At 40.1% G+C, this 12,974-nt stretch overlaps 1 pseudogene; it reads left to right on the top strand.

The window, feature by feature from the left end:
* The first annotated feature begins 3,096 nt into the window (after positions 1-3,096).
* On the top strand, positions 3,097-4,724 carry LOC138743846 (elongation factor 1-alpha 1 pseudogene; annotated as a pseudogene).
* Positions 4,725-12,974: the final 8,250 nt, after the last annotated feature.

Here is a 12,974-nt window from a genome sequence, read left to right as displayed (position 1 = left end):
AAAAAAATTAAACTAAAATAATTAGTTCTACTTAATCTTTTTCCAGGTAGCCAACATCTAAGCTGGCTCAGTAGGCAGAATTCCCAGACTGAGAATGGGAGTCCTGCCACATTAGACTCGAGTGCAGCACTGGAAACTGATTTCCACCAGGATATCCAGACAAGCACCAACATGTGCACTGATGTGGAGTGGTCAGCTCTTGGCCATAAAATTTCATGGCTATTTGTACTGTGAAGGGTCATGGCTGTCACATGACAACACTGCTCACTACCTTGTCAGAAGACCACCACCTAACAATCAAGGTTTTGCCCCAACCTTCATTGCACACCTTGCCATTGGCCAATTCAAATACCTTTGTACTTGGCCTTGGGATATTGGCTGCTGTAATCAGATTAACCTGGCTGGCAGCGAGACATTGGCTCTCTGTTAACGACCTGAACTGTACCCCCAGCACTATAAAAGGTGCCACATGTGCTCGATTCACCCTTTTAGCCATCTTGGGACCACCTTGTTTCACCCAAGTCCAAGAAACATGGAATGGCCTGTAGAAAGTGTTTGAAGTGTGTGTGCATTCTTATAGGGCTGGGAGCGTTTTTAGTTAGTGTCACTAGAAGCATAGAGCTGTTCCTGCACTGAGTCAAGGCATATTGGATATCATATTCATTTTCCTTGATTATTGTATGTACCAAGTTTGGTATGTGTGTATGTGAGAGGGGTGGAGTGGGTGGGTTGTGTATGTGGGGGGGGGGGGGGGGGGCTAGTGGGTGTGAAGATATTTCATCCCCGTAACCATTTTCCCACGTCTGTGTTTTGCAAATAAAATTATTTACTACAAAACTGCATTCCGAATACTTGCTTTTGAGACCCATTGAATCTTTTTTCTTATTCATAACACCATCATAACCTTGACTGTCACTGCCATATCCAATCTGACTCCTGATAAGGTTGCAGATTTCTTTCAAGACAATCTTGACTTGCCGCACATCCCTTTCTGTGGTCTTGGACAGAGAGATGCATTCTGACACCATAGGCCTTATATAAGAGCCTTATTGTTTTCGCACTGCTGTAAACTGGGATTCACTGGTAGTGTGTTGTGCTGATGGCTGACTCCACCTCCCAGCTGCTCATATATAATCCTGGTTTCCCGCCTAAACCCAGAACCCTTCTGAAGATTACTGTGAGACCCTACCCTCAGTTTTAAAGTAATAAAAGTGTTTGTTCTCCTCCAATAGTAAGAGCTTTTATTCATGCTACACTCACATACACCTTCTCCTTCAGTACTTTGTCCCACTCTGTCCAGCTGCAGTGCAAAGGGATAACTTACCCTAAAAGCAAAATTCTTCTGCACTTGTCACATCATAGGAGGATGACCTGGGGGAGGGCAATTGCCCTCCCAAATTCGGACAAAACAGTGGGGAAAATTTGGGAAAAACAAGAAAAAACTGGACAGAGAAAGCAAAAAGATAAACAAATTAACAATAATGGCAGACCCGTTCCACCACATCACGGCCCTGGGCACCTTCATGCCAGGGCACTGCACATCTCACCTCCAACCCTGGGTCCAGACACTGGCATGGCCTCCACCAGGAACTGGCTCATTGCTGGGGTAACGGTGTTCAGCATCAATGTTCAGGCCCTGTGATGGAGAGCGCACTGGCCATCACGTGACAGGGTGGTCGTAGCTCGGGCGCAGGTCTGCTGCTGATGTAATGATGTGCTGTGAACATCCTGCATCTCTGCGTGATGACTTCAGAGGATCTTTGTAGTCTCACCCAGCATCGTTCCCACAGCAATGGGCCTTCCCCCAGAGGATGAAGCAGCCTGGGTCTAGGGATGGACGAGTGTCTCAGCCTCGGACGGATTGGGATCGGTGCAACTAGTGCCTGCGGCGGCAGTTGGTTCGTGGGGGATGCAGCAGCCTGTGTCCAGGCCCGGAAGTGAGATGTGAGGCGGTCCGGGTGAAGCGTGGGCTCCGTACAAAATTTTGGCCAAACCCCTCTGCCCCCCCCTCAATCAAAGAGTCCCCTTATGCCTATGTGTCTGTTCTTTTGCAAATTGACATACCATAATAACATGTAATCATCAAATTTTTGGCCACTTTTCTGGGTCATAAAAAGCAGGGGGTGGGGTTGACTTTTACATGGGTCAAGCCTCTGACTGCGGTAAGTATCTGCATTGTTCAAGGCATAGGGAACTCAGATAGCTGGCACTGGGTATTAGGTCCACAGTTAGGATATCAGGAGCTCAGATGGGCGAGTGGCCAATGTGTTGGGAGTTCAGAAGGCTGGGAGCCTGTGGCCTCAGGAGTTTGGGTGGGAGTTTGGGCGGGGTGAGGGCCTGCGGTTGGGAGCTCGGATGGCCAGGCAGCAGAGGTGTCGGGACTTCAGTTGGGTGGGCCGCCAGGGCCAGATCTGCATTTGGGAGCTCAGATAGGAAGGTGGCCAGGGTGAGGGTAATGCTGTTGTGGCGTCAGGAGCTTAGATGGACACATGGTTGGGGCCAAAAATGGGGGGTGGGGGGGGTCCCCACTTTTAAACAGATTGTACAAAACCATGTGATTTTTTGGCCAAAAGAGGGGGTGAGGGGATTTGACTATTACATGGTATCGACAATTACAACAGTACATACTGTAATTCTAGAAACTAGACACCAATAGAACTATGATTGTAGCCTGAGAAAATGGTGCAGCAATAACCAACTAATCTAAATGGCACATTCAGTGGGCATTAGCTGGAGTGGTGAGCTGGTCGACTGATTATGTTGAGATCTGCCTTATCTGTGTAATTCCATTGAAATTCCGGTGTATGTGCGATTAGCTTCACCAATATGACGATATATGTTTGTATGCAGCACATCATTTTCCATCCAAACCGCACCCATCCGAGCCAAACAATGAGCATTGCTTCTTTAGATTTTGCAATGAAAGGAGAAGTAATATTATTAGAAAATTGTTTGTTCAGCAATCAGTTGTATCAAAAGTAATTGAACTGTCTTTGTGGAATTCATACCATAAATCATGGACTGCTGAGTATACCAAATTAAAAACATCAAATGTGCATTGTATATGCCTTTAGTCTCTGAGTCAACCAAAGGGACGTTTGCGGCTCTTTCCAATCATACTCATTCCAACATTAAAAATGGGCAAGGAAAAGACTCACATCAACATTGTTGTCATTGGACATGTCAATTCTGGCAAATCGACTACCACTGGTCATCTCATCTACCAATGTGGTGGAATTGAGAGGAGAATTATCGATAAATTTGAGAAGGAAGCCAGTGAGATGGGCAAAGGATCCTTCAAATATGCCTGGGTTTTGGATAAACTAAAGGCTGAACGTGAGCGTGGCATTACCATTGACATCTCTCTTTGGAAGTTTGAAACTTCAAAGTACTACATCACTATCATTAATGCTCCAGGACATAGGGATTTTTATCAAGAACCTGATTTCTGGAACTTCACAGGCTGACTGTACTGTGCTCATAGTTGCAGCTGGTGTGGATGAGTTTGAAGCAGGTATCTCAAAGAATGGACAGACAAGGGAGCATGCTCTGCTTGCTTACACTTTGGGTGTCAAGCAGCTCATTATTGGTATCAACAAGATGGACTCCACTGAACCTCCATACATTGAGGCACAGTACAATGAAATCATGAAGGAAGTCAGTACATACATCAAGAAGATTGGCTATAACCCAATGACTGTGTCATTTGTTCCCATCTCTGGTTGGAGTGTTGACAATATGCTGGACCGGAGTTTGAAAATGACCTGGTTCAAAGGTTGGTCAATTAGCAGGAAAAATGACAGTGCCAGTGGTTTCACTCTGTTGGAAGCCCTGGACAACATTCTGCCTCCAGAACACCCACTCTTCGCCTTCCTCTCCAGGATGTCTACAAGATTGGTCGTATTGGCACAGTACCAGTAGGTCGTGTTGAGACTGGTATTCTGAAAACAGCTATGTTGGTCAACTTTGCTCCCAATTCAATTGTGACTGAAGTGAAATCTGTAGAAATGCATCATGAATCCCTGGAAGAAGCTCTTCCTGGTGACAATGTTGGTTTCAACATCAAGAATGTTTCTGTTAAGGATATCCGCCGGGGCAATGTTGCTGGCGACAACAAAAATGATACTCCGTTGGAAGCTGCTGATTTTTCTGCACAGGTTATTATCCTGATCCATCCTGGTCAGAGAGCTCCTGGCTATCCCCCAATACTTGATTGTCATACTGCCCACATTGCCTGCAAGTTCAATGAGCCGAGGGAGAAGATTGATCGTCGATCTGGCAAGAAATTGGAAGATATCCCCAAATTTGTAAAGTCAGGAGATGCTACCATTGTTGACATGATTCCAAATAAGCCCATGTGTGTGGAGAGCTTTTCGGAATATCCACCTCTAGGTCGCTTTGTTGACTGTGACATGAGGCAGACAGTGGCCATGGGTGTGATTAAGTCAGTTAATAAGAAAGAAACTACTGTTAAAAGCACCAGGTCTGCCATCAAAAATATTAAAGAAATGAATAGCATCACTGACCAAGATTTGGCAAACCCCGAGTCTAACATCAGGAAAATGTTTGTTCATTACCAGCCAAACATGTGTTTTAATGAGGGACTGGTTATTGATCAAGTTGCATCGAAAGAAATTCAGAAGGAAAAGGATAAGGATGGATTTTGTTTATTCCAGAAATATCTAATTTTGAATGTGCTTTCACTAATTAGCTGTTTTGGTTGAGTGATGATTTAAAACTAATAAATATCTCAAACAAACAAAATGTGCATGGTATATGAAATGTTCAAAGGTTTGAAGGGATGTATCATTCTATTTCTTCTGATAGACCTTTCCAAACAAAACTGTTCTTTGGAAATCTACGAGGATCCCATGCATCTGTTTTTCTGCATACATTTCAGGAATCTAGTTCTGCATCTGCAGCACATCTCTTATATTGAACTGGGAGCAGGTTTATGGCAGGAGAGCACAGAAACTTATTCCTAATCTTGATTGCGCATGATTAATAATTTAAGGTTTTCTCAATAGAGAGCAACAGATACTTGCATGACATTATTTCACTTTATTCCAACTGTGATTTTCAATTTTAGTAAATTAATTTGTATCTCTGGAGGACAGATCATTTTGTGCATGGTATAATTTATTGCATCAGAAAATCTGGAAATTAATCGAATTTACTCAACGACCTGGAAAACTACATTATTGCTTCTTCTGGTGGCTATATTTTCCTATTAGAATTGTTGGTTTAGCGGTTAGCACAATGCCTTTACAGCATCAGCGATCAGGATTGGGGTTTGAATCCCATGCTGTCTGTAAGGAGTTTGTACATTCTTCCTGTGTCTGCGTGGGTTTTCCCCAGGGGCTCCGGTTTCCTCCCACTGTTCCTAACGTACCAGGGGTGTAGGTTAATTGAGCGGCCCGGACTCGTGGGCCAAAATGGCCTGTTGCCGTGCTGCTTGTCTAATTTTTTTAAAATTAGATATCCTGGTTGATCTTTAAAATGGTTACTGACCATTAATGAGAGCATCCAATGTAACCTAAACCTCACAAGATAGCAATGCATTTGTCAACAATTATTTCAGCCGTAGAGGGGGATAAAATAGGAAATCTGAAGCAACTCTTGCCTTTATTGGAAAATAATAATTTAATATAGTCTATACCTCAGCTCAGTGAACCAGCTTCCATGTAAAGTGGCATGCAGGCTGCAAGCTTAAACCTGTAGAGAACAATGCAAGCCAGTCTGAGAATTAGAATTAGTGGTGTTGAACAGAGGGTAACAACAATTACTTCATTGAAGTAAAATTGTTGCATGTCTTAACACATCAAGAAATCAAAAACAGTTCAAATGCATTCCAACTGGTGCCCAAAAAAACACAGAAGGTAAAAATAGTTAAATAATTGAAAAGACACTATCCACATTAAAATGAAGATCTTTTCTGATAGATACAAGTTCAGAGAGTACTGGCTTTTTAAATCATAGTTTACAGACCACAAAAACATATTACAGGTTTCAATAAATGAGCATTCAGCTTCATTCTGAAGCTTTGTTTAATTGTGAGTTATTTTCTCCATGGGTTTTATGTTTTGCCCTACTCCCATTTCTCCTCTTGGTGTTTTCCTTGGTCATCCAAAACAGTCTCCTTCGAAAATAAAAAAAAATTGACATTATTGCAACCTGTGAAGTTTGATGTAGTATTCATTAATTTACTGAAAATAATTAACTTGCTTTAATTGAGTTCAAAGTCTCAACAAGCTGATACTTTTAATAAAAACTTACCATAGTGATCTTACTTTATGTTAACTGCAAGCAATTAGAGGAGAATTGACTGTCATGCACACAAGCACAAGGGCAGCACAGTTAGCGTAGTGTTCAGCACGAAGCTGTTACAGTCGGGACCAGGGTTCGAATCCCGCGCTGTCATAAGTTTGTACGTTCTCCCCACGTCTGTGTTTCATCCGGGTGCTCCAGTTCCCTCCCACTGCTCAAAACATACCAAGGGTTGTAGGTCAATTGGATGTAATTGGGCACCATGGGCTCATGGGCTGAAATGATGTGTAACCATGCTGTATGTCTAAATTTAAAAGTACAATGGACAAGTGCACTGAAGTTACCAAGGGTTGATAGTTTTGAAGCTTGTTCACAAAAACAAAAATCTTCAGATATTTAATTTTCCAGACAAAAATAAAATCAGTAACTTTATTACCACAACCTCAGGGATATGCATTCCACTAGAGCAGCAAAAATAAGCAGAATTAACAGAATTCCAACAATTTGCATAAAGTTTCAAAAAGATGTTTTCTCCCTCTCCCCTCCCCAAAAAAAATAGATTTACAGTTCCTCTCATGGAATGAGCAAATATCCATCTCCCTGCAATGTACATTAAAAGCTGTCCAATAAATAGTGAATGTAAGAGGCGTCTAGTTGCACGAAGTGAATGCAAACACTGAAGTTCTTTGTTGGCCACAGCTACAAGTTTATAACAGCTCCAAGTTTATAACAGCTCCAAGTTTATAACAGCTCCAGCAACCCTGTGACAAGCTGGAAGAAAAATTGTTCATCTATTTTCAAGAATTATGTCTTCGTATGGAGCCTGCAATTTTAATGCAAAATTCCCTTTCCCAAGAAGTAAAACTAACCTCGTGCGTATTTGTAATTTGCTTAAGAAATCATTCCAGGGTGGGATGATTTTCACTTGGTAAATGAAACAAATATAATCATCAACCAAATTATAATGATACAATGTGAAGTCCAGACAGGTAATAGCTTAGACTCCTGTTAAATTGGGATCTGTTCTAACCTGTTGTAGAGCTGTTTATTCAGTTGAGATATTTTCAGACATTATTTCCTGCAATATTCTCTTCTCACACAATTCTAAAATATATTTAAAATCATTCAAGTGATCCAGTAGTTCTCTTCAGATGTCAAAAGGTAACTCGAGTGTTGGGAGAGAAGCAGTAGCTCATGGCGATAAGCAAATACAAAAGAACACAAAATTAAAAGGAGTTTGGCTCATGTCTCAGAGTACAATAACAATATGTGCAGGTGTCACCAACTGGAAATGGTTTCCAAGTTAATTTTGTAAGTGATCTGTGATCCGAGTGAATATGAAACTACTAGATCATTATAAAAACCCACACATCCCCTTTGCTGTCAGAATTTCTGAATTTATTTGTTTAAAATGGGAAGGTAATGCAGGAAAGGACAGTATTTATTATCCATCCATAATAGTACACTGAACTGAAGGCAGTTAAGAATTAACCACACAAGTAGGTTTGGGATCTTGTGTGGTTCAGTCCAAATAAGAACATGTGCATGGGCCCCCAAAATTGATTTGAAATTGTTAGAATGATTTGAGCCAAGTCTTGGTTCAACCAGGAATTTGCTGATACTCCTGGAATTATATCAAAACAATGAATTACGAGTTCCCCAAATAAAATTGTTATACAGATATCATTAAACTGTGCTTGCTACTATTTTTGATGGATTTAAATGGCTTTAAAATGCAATTTTAAAAGTTTTAAAGTTCAATACAATTGTTACTCAAATGTTAAAAACTGCAATTTGGATCATTTATTTTGGGGAGGAAAATTTTGCTTGAAATGTTTTAAGTTTGTGTTCTTCTCAGCATTGTAAATTTTTAAATTTATACATGCAGCACAGTAACAGCCCATGTCGCCCAATTTCCCTCCAGCCCCAGTACGTTTCTTTGAACGGTGGGAGGAAACCAGAGCACGCGGTGGAACCCCGCATAGACGCGGGGAGAATGTACAAACGCCTTACAGACAGCGGAATTTGAACCCCATTCCCGATCACTGGTGCTGTAACAGCGTTCTGCTAACCAGGCCACTCAATGCAACGTTGGTATTAAAATTTGTTGCCTCGATGAATCACTGTAGCTTTTCAAAAAATTCAGAAATTTACCTGCAAACAGCAATGTTGAGAATCTGAAACTGTAAAATAGTAGCAGTATTAAAGATGCTGCAAAAAAACATTGCAATCCATTGTGCCAAATACACTAATAAACTTGCAACTTTGTTGTAAATTGACCAGCATAAAGGAGCAAGATCAGGTAAATGACTATACACTGAAAACTGCTTGAAGGTCATTCTGGTGCTGTCCATCAGGAGTTTGTACATTCTCCCTATGTCTGCGTGGGTTTCCTCCAAGTGCTCAGTTTCCTCTCACTGTTCAAAAAAAATGTACCGGGGATATAGGTCAATGAGGCATAATTGAATGACATGGGCTCATAGGCCAAAAGAGCCTGTTGTATGTGTAAATTAAAAAATTTACAATGCTGAGAAGAACACAAGCTTAAAATATTTCAGGTAAAAATTTCCTCCCCCAAAATAAATTGTTACCAGAGCTCATTATCATGTTTTTTTTAAAAAAAATAATTCCTTCTGTATTTATATCACGATTACTGAACTCAGTGCATTCACATTCCAACTAATCTTTCAGATAAACAAAATAAAAAGCAATTGTCAGTAAACCTGAGGTTAAAAAAAAACATGCTGCAAAGTTGCTGGTCATTCTGCAGCTGAAGGGAGAGATAGAGTCACCACACTGTCTCTCCTTATCTGCTGCCTGACTTGTGGAGCATTTCCAGTCTTTATTTGCAACTAACTCAATGTTATACACAAGCTAAACACAAAAATCTGCAGACACTGTTGAAGTAAAAACACAATGCTGGACAAACTCAGAAGGTCAAGCAGTGTCCTTTATGTAGGAAATATAAAGATACATAACCACCGTAATAGCAACAGAGAAGGTTTTGACTTTGCCGGTTTCTGCTAACCATCTCTCCATTATCCCTCCCTTCCCCCTTACCTTTTTCTCTCGCTCTCCACCTCCTTCCCTCTCTATTCACCAAGCCATCTCTCCTCCCCCTACTTGCAGCGGTGCCCTCCCTCTCTTATCCACCTATTACCTCCTGCCTTTGGGACCGTACTCCTCTCCCCCCCCCACCACTGCGTCCTTGAACAACTGCCGGCATTTTTCCATACTTTGATGAAGGGCTCAAGCCTGAAAATTTGGTTATGCATCTTTTTTACAAATTTGAAATAGCTAAGAGTATTGAACACAAGAATATAGAAGGGTATCCCATCAATCCCTTCAAGCCTGCCCATTTAATATGGACACATAAAATTTATTTTGAATTTAAATTTAGACATACAGTGCAGTAACAGGCCCTTTACCCCACGAGCTTGTGCCGTTCAATTACACTCAATAAACCTACAACTCCCACTATGTTTCAAAGAGTGGGAAGAAACCGGAGCCCCCTGGGGAAAACCCATGCAGACACAGGGAGAACGTACAAACTCCTTACAGACAGCTCAAGATTTGAACCCTGGACCCAAAACAGCGTTACGCTAACCGTGCTAACCGCAGATATATATGTATACCATCTAATATCCAAGTGATAATGTTGAAGCTTATAATACCAAAATAGCTACACCTTGAATCAAAGTTTTTCAGTATCACTACATCATTTATCCTAAGTGGGCATGGCTGGCAAGGCCAGAAATAATTGCTCATCCTTCAGTGTTTAAATAGAGTGGCTTGCTAGGCCACTGCAGAGGAAATTTTAAGTCAGCCACATTGATGTGGGTCTGCAATCATATGTTACACAGACAAGGCAAGGATGGCAGATTTATTTCCCTGATGGATGTTAGTGAATCAGATGGTTAACATGCGCATCAATAATATGGAAAATTGTTCAGTGATGTCTTGTCTAAAATGAGACTAATCCAAATTAGATTTGTTTTGATATTTGTGCATGTAATACAAAAGTCATTGGTGCCTTATGGTAGACAAAAGTTAAAGAATTTCATGCATGTTACATCCTAGATGCAATATTACATGACAATAATGGAACCATGACCTTAATGTAAAATCCTGGTTATTCAGAATTCAAACAACTGGCAAAAAAAAGTAAATAAATAGATAGATAAATAGAAATATAAAATAAATAACATTTTAAATAAGTTTAAAATTGTCAAAGTAAATATTCTCTGAAATAACACCTAAACTTTTAGTGAAGATGGGAGCAAATATTCAGCCAGCGGAGTGCCTTGATCGTAATAGCTGTTTGAATAAAGTTGTGTATGAATAAAATGGCATCACCCAGCTTGATGCCACTCACCATTGGGGTGACGCTCTTCAAGTGTTTCCTTATCCCTGCTTAAGAGTCTATCTTTATTGGTATATTAAGGCTTTATCTGTAAACTTGGGGAAGGGGTGTTACTTGAATTTAAATTTCCCACCTGTTATAGTGGGTTTCAAGTTTGTGCCTTAACAGCACCCAACTCTGCTTGCTAATCCAACAATATAACTGTGATAGTTTCTTAAATTCTTTAATGTTGAAGCTTCCCCAGGATTTAGATCTTATTTGGGAAGTACATAATTTTAAACCTAATCATAAAGGATTGCTTTCTGCCCTTTATGAATTACTTTTTAAGATCTAGGGATAGTTCCCTGGGTGGTATTGAGAAAACATGGGAACAAGACTTTCAATAACCATATGCTGAAATCACATGGGATTCTACTTTGAAACATGTTCACTCATCTTCTCTTGTGCTAGGCATTCATTAATTCAAAGTAGTCCATCAGGCACACTTTTCCAAGGTTCAGTTAGTTAAACTTTATTCTAACATCTCCTCTAAATGTAATAAAGATACTTTGTATGATATGTTTTGGTTATGTCCTTCTCTTTAATTTTTGGCAAGGGGGATTTGGCACCATAACATTAGTTCTTAATATTAACTTAAGAATATTAACTTGACTCCTAGCCTTTTCATTGTTATTTTTGGAGTGAGTGGGCCAGTGGATTTAATAGTGACCTTTTCATAATCTCATGTCGTGGCTTTTTCTTCCCTCATCGCGAGAAGGGCCATTATGCTGAGATGGAGAGATGCCATCCCTCCCACTCATCTGCGATGGTTGTCAGATGTGGAGGCATGTCGGTCTCCAGAAATAATTAGGTGTTCTACTACTCCAATGGATCTTAACTTTCTTTATCTTTGGGGTCCTTTTCTCAATTACTTTCAAAACTGGTAGATTAATTATTTTTTTGTTTTTTTTCCATGACCCCATAGTTGATATTATTGGTAGTGGACTCCTTAACTCAGACAGTAGCTCTCATAGTGTCGGTTTGATCTTTACTTTAGGTTTATATGTTTTTTTCTTTCATTCCCTTTTTTCTATTTAATAACATTGTACCTTGTTCATTGTTATTTGATACTTGTAACTGTATTAATTTACTTTATTAGCATATGTACTCATGTATTTTGCACATGTTAAAACCAATAAAAAGATTGAAAAAGATAACATAACTATGATAATACCCTGCTCATCCTTCTCCTGCTGGCTGCCCCATTAGTTTGTTAACAGTTAACAAAATAATAGATTTAATTCAAAGTACCAGTGAGCAGCATTTACATATAACCTACTCCCCAAAAGGATTTTGCCGTGATCAGTTGGTTCGATAACTGATTTCAATACAAACAGACAAAAGAAGTAAATTCTAGAGATGAAACAGAAGCTATTATCCTTGTTATTTCACTGTGGCACCAAAATACCCAGCCAAACAAAGTCAATAGTAACCAAGGGAAACAAGCACCCCCTTGGGAAAAGACTCTTAGCATTAAGGAGAATGCTTGAGCAAATTCAAACATTCTCCTGATGTCAACCCTGATGTCTCAGCTCCAGGATATCAATGCAGAAGTTCCCAAAAGCAATGCTCTAGGCACAAATGTCTTCAACTATTTTATAAACAAACTTCCTGTGCATCATAACAAGGGCAGAAATACGAACGTTTGCTGATGAGAGCAACGTTCAATTCCTGCGTCTAACTGCATCAACTGAATGCTGCCTTCTCCAAAATTAAGAATTGAGAAACAAGCTCCCCATTTGTAAAATGTACAAAAAACCCTGTACAGTAAAATCCCCATTATCTGGCATTCAATCAACCAGAAACTCAAACAACTGGCCAAAAAAAAGAGGAATTTAATAAATTAAAAGACAAATAAGAATAAATAAAATTTTAAATAAAAGATTAAAGTTAAAATCATAACACAAAACCCCTTGGGAGCAAACATTCAGCCAGTGGAGTGCTCAGGTTGTGCCCTGCCTGCAACAGCTGTTTGAATAAAGTTGCATTTGAATAAAATGGCGGTGTCCAGGATAATGCTGCTTGCTGCTAGGGCGACTCTCCCAAAATGTCTCCCTATCCCCACCTAAGAGTCTTTATTTTTAATGGTATATTATTAAATATCTTAGGAAGGCGGGGGGAGGGGGGGTTAATTATGACAGCAGTATGATTAGTGTTACAGTTAACGCAACACCTTTACAGCGCCAGCGACTGGGGTTTGAATTTAAATTTTGTAAGTTACAGGAATTACTGGATTAAGGTGAACATTACATAATTAAGGACTACAGTATTGCTTTTTTTTCCCCCCAAATTACTTTACATTTTG

The sequence above is a fragment of the Narcine bancroftii genome, chromosome 10, assembly GCF_036971445.1.
Source record: "Narcine bancroftii isolate sNarBan1 chromosome 10, sNarBan1.hap1, whole genome shotgun sequence".
In the NCBI taxonomy this organism is placed as follows: Eukaryota; Metazoa; Chordata; class Chondrichthyes; order Torpediniformes; family Narcinidae; genus Narcine; species Narcine bancroftii.
The sequence above is the reverse complement of the archived record's forward strand: the minus strand, read 5'-3'. Positions and strand labels throughout refer to the sequence as shown.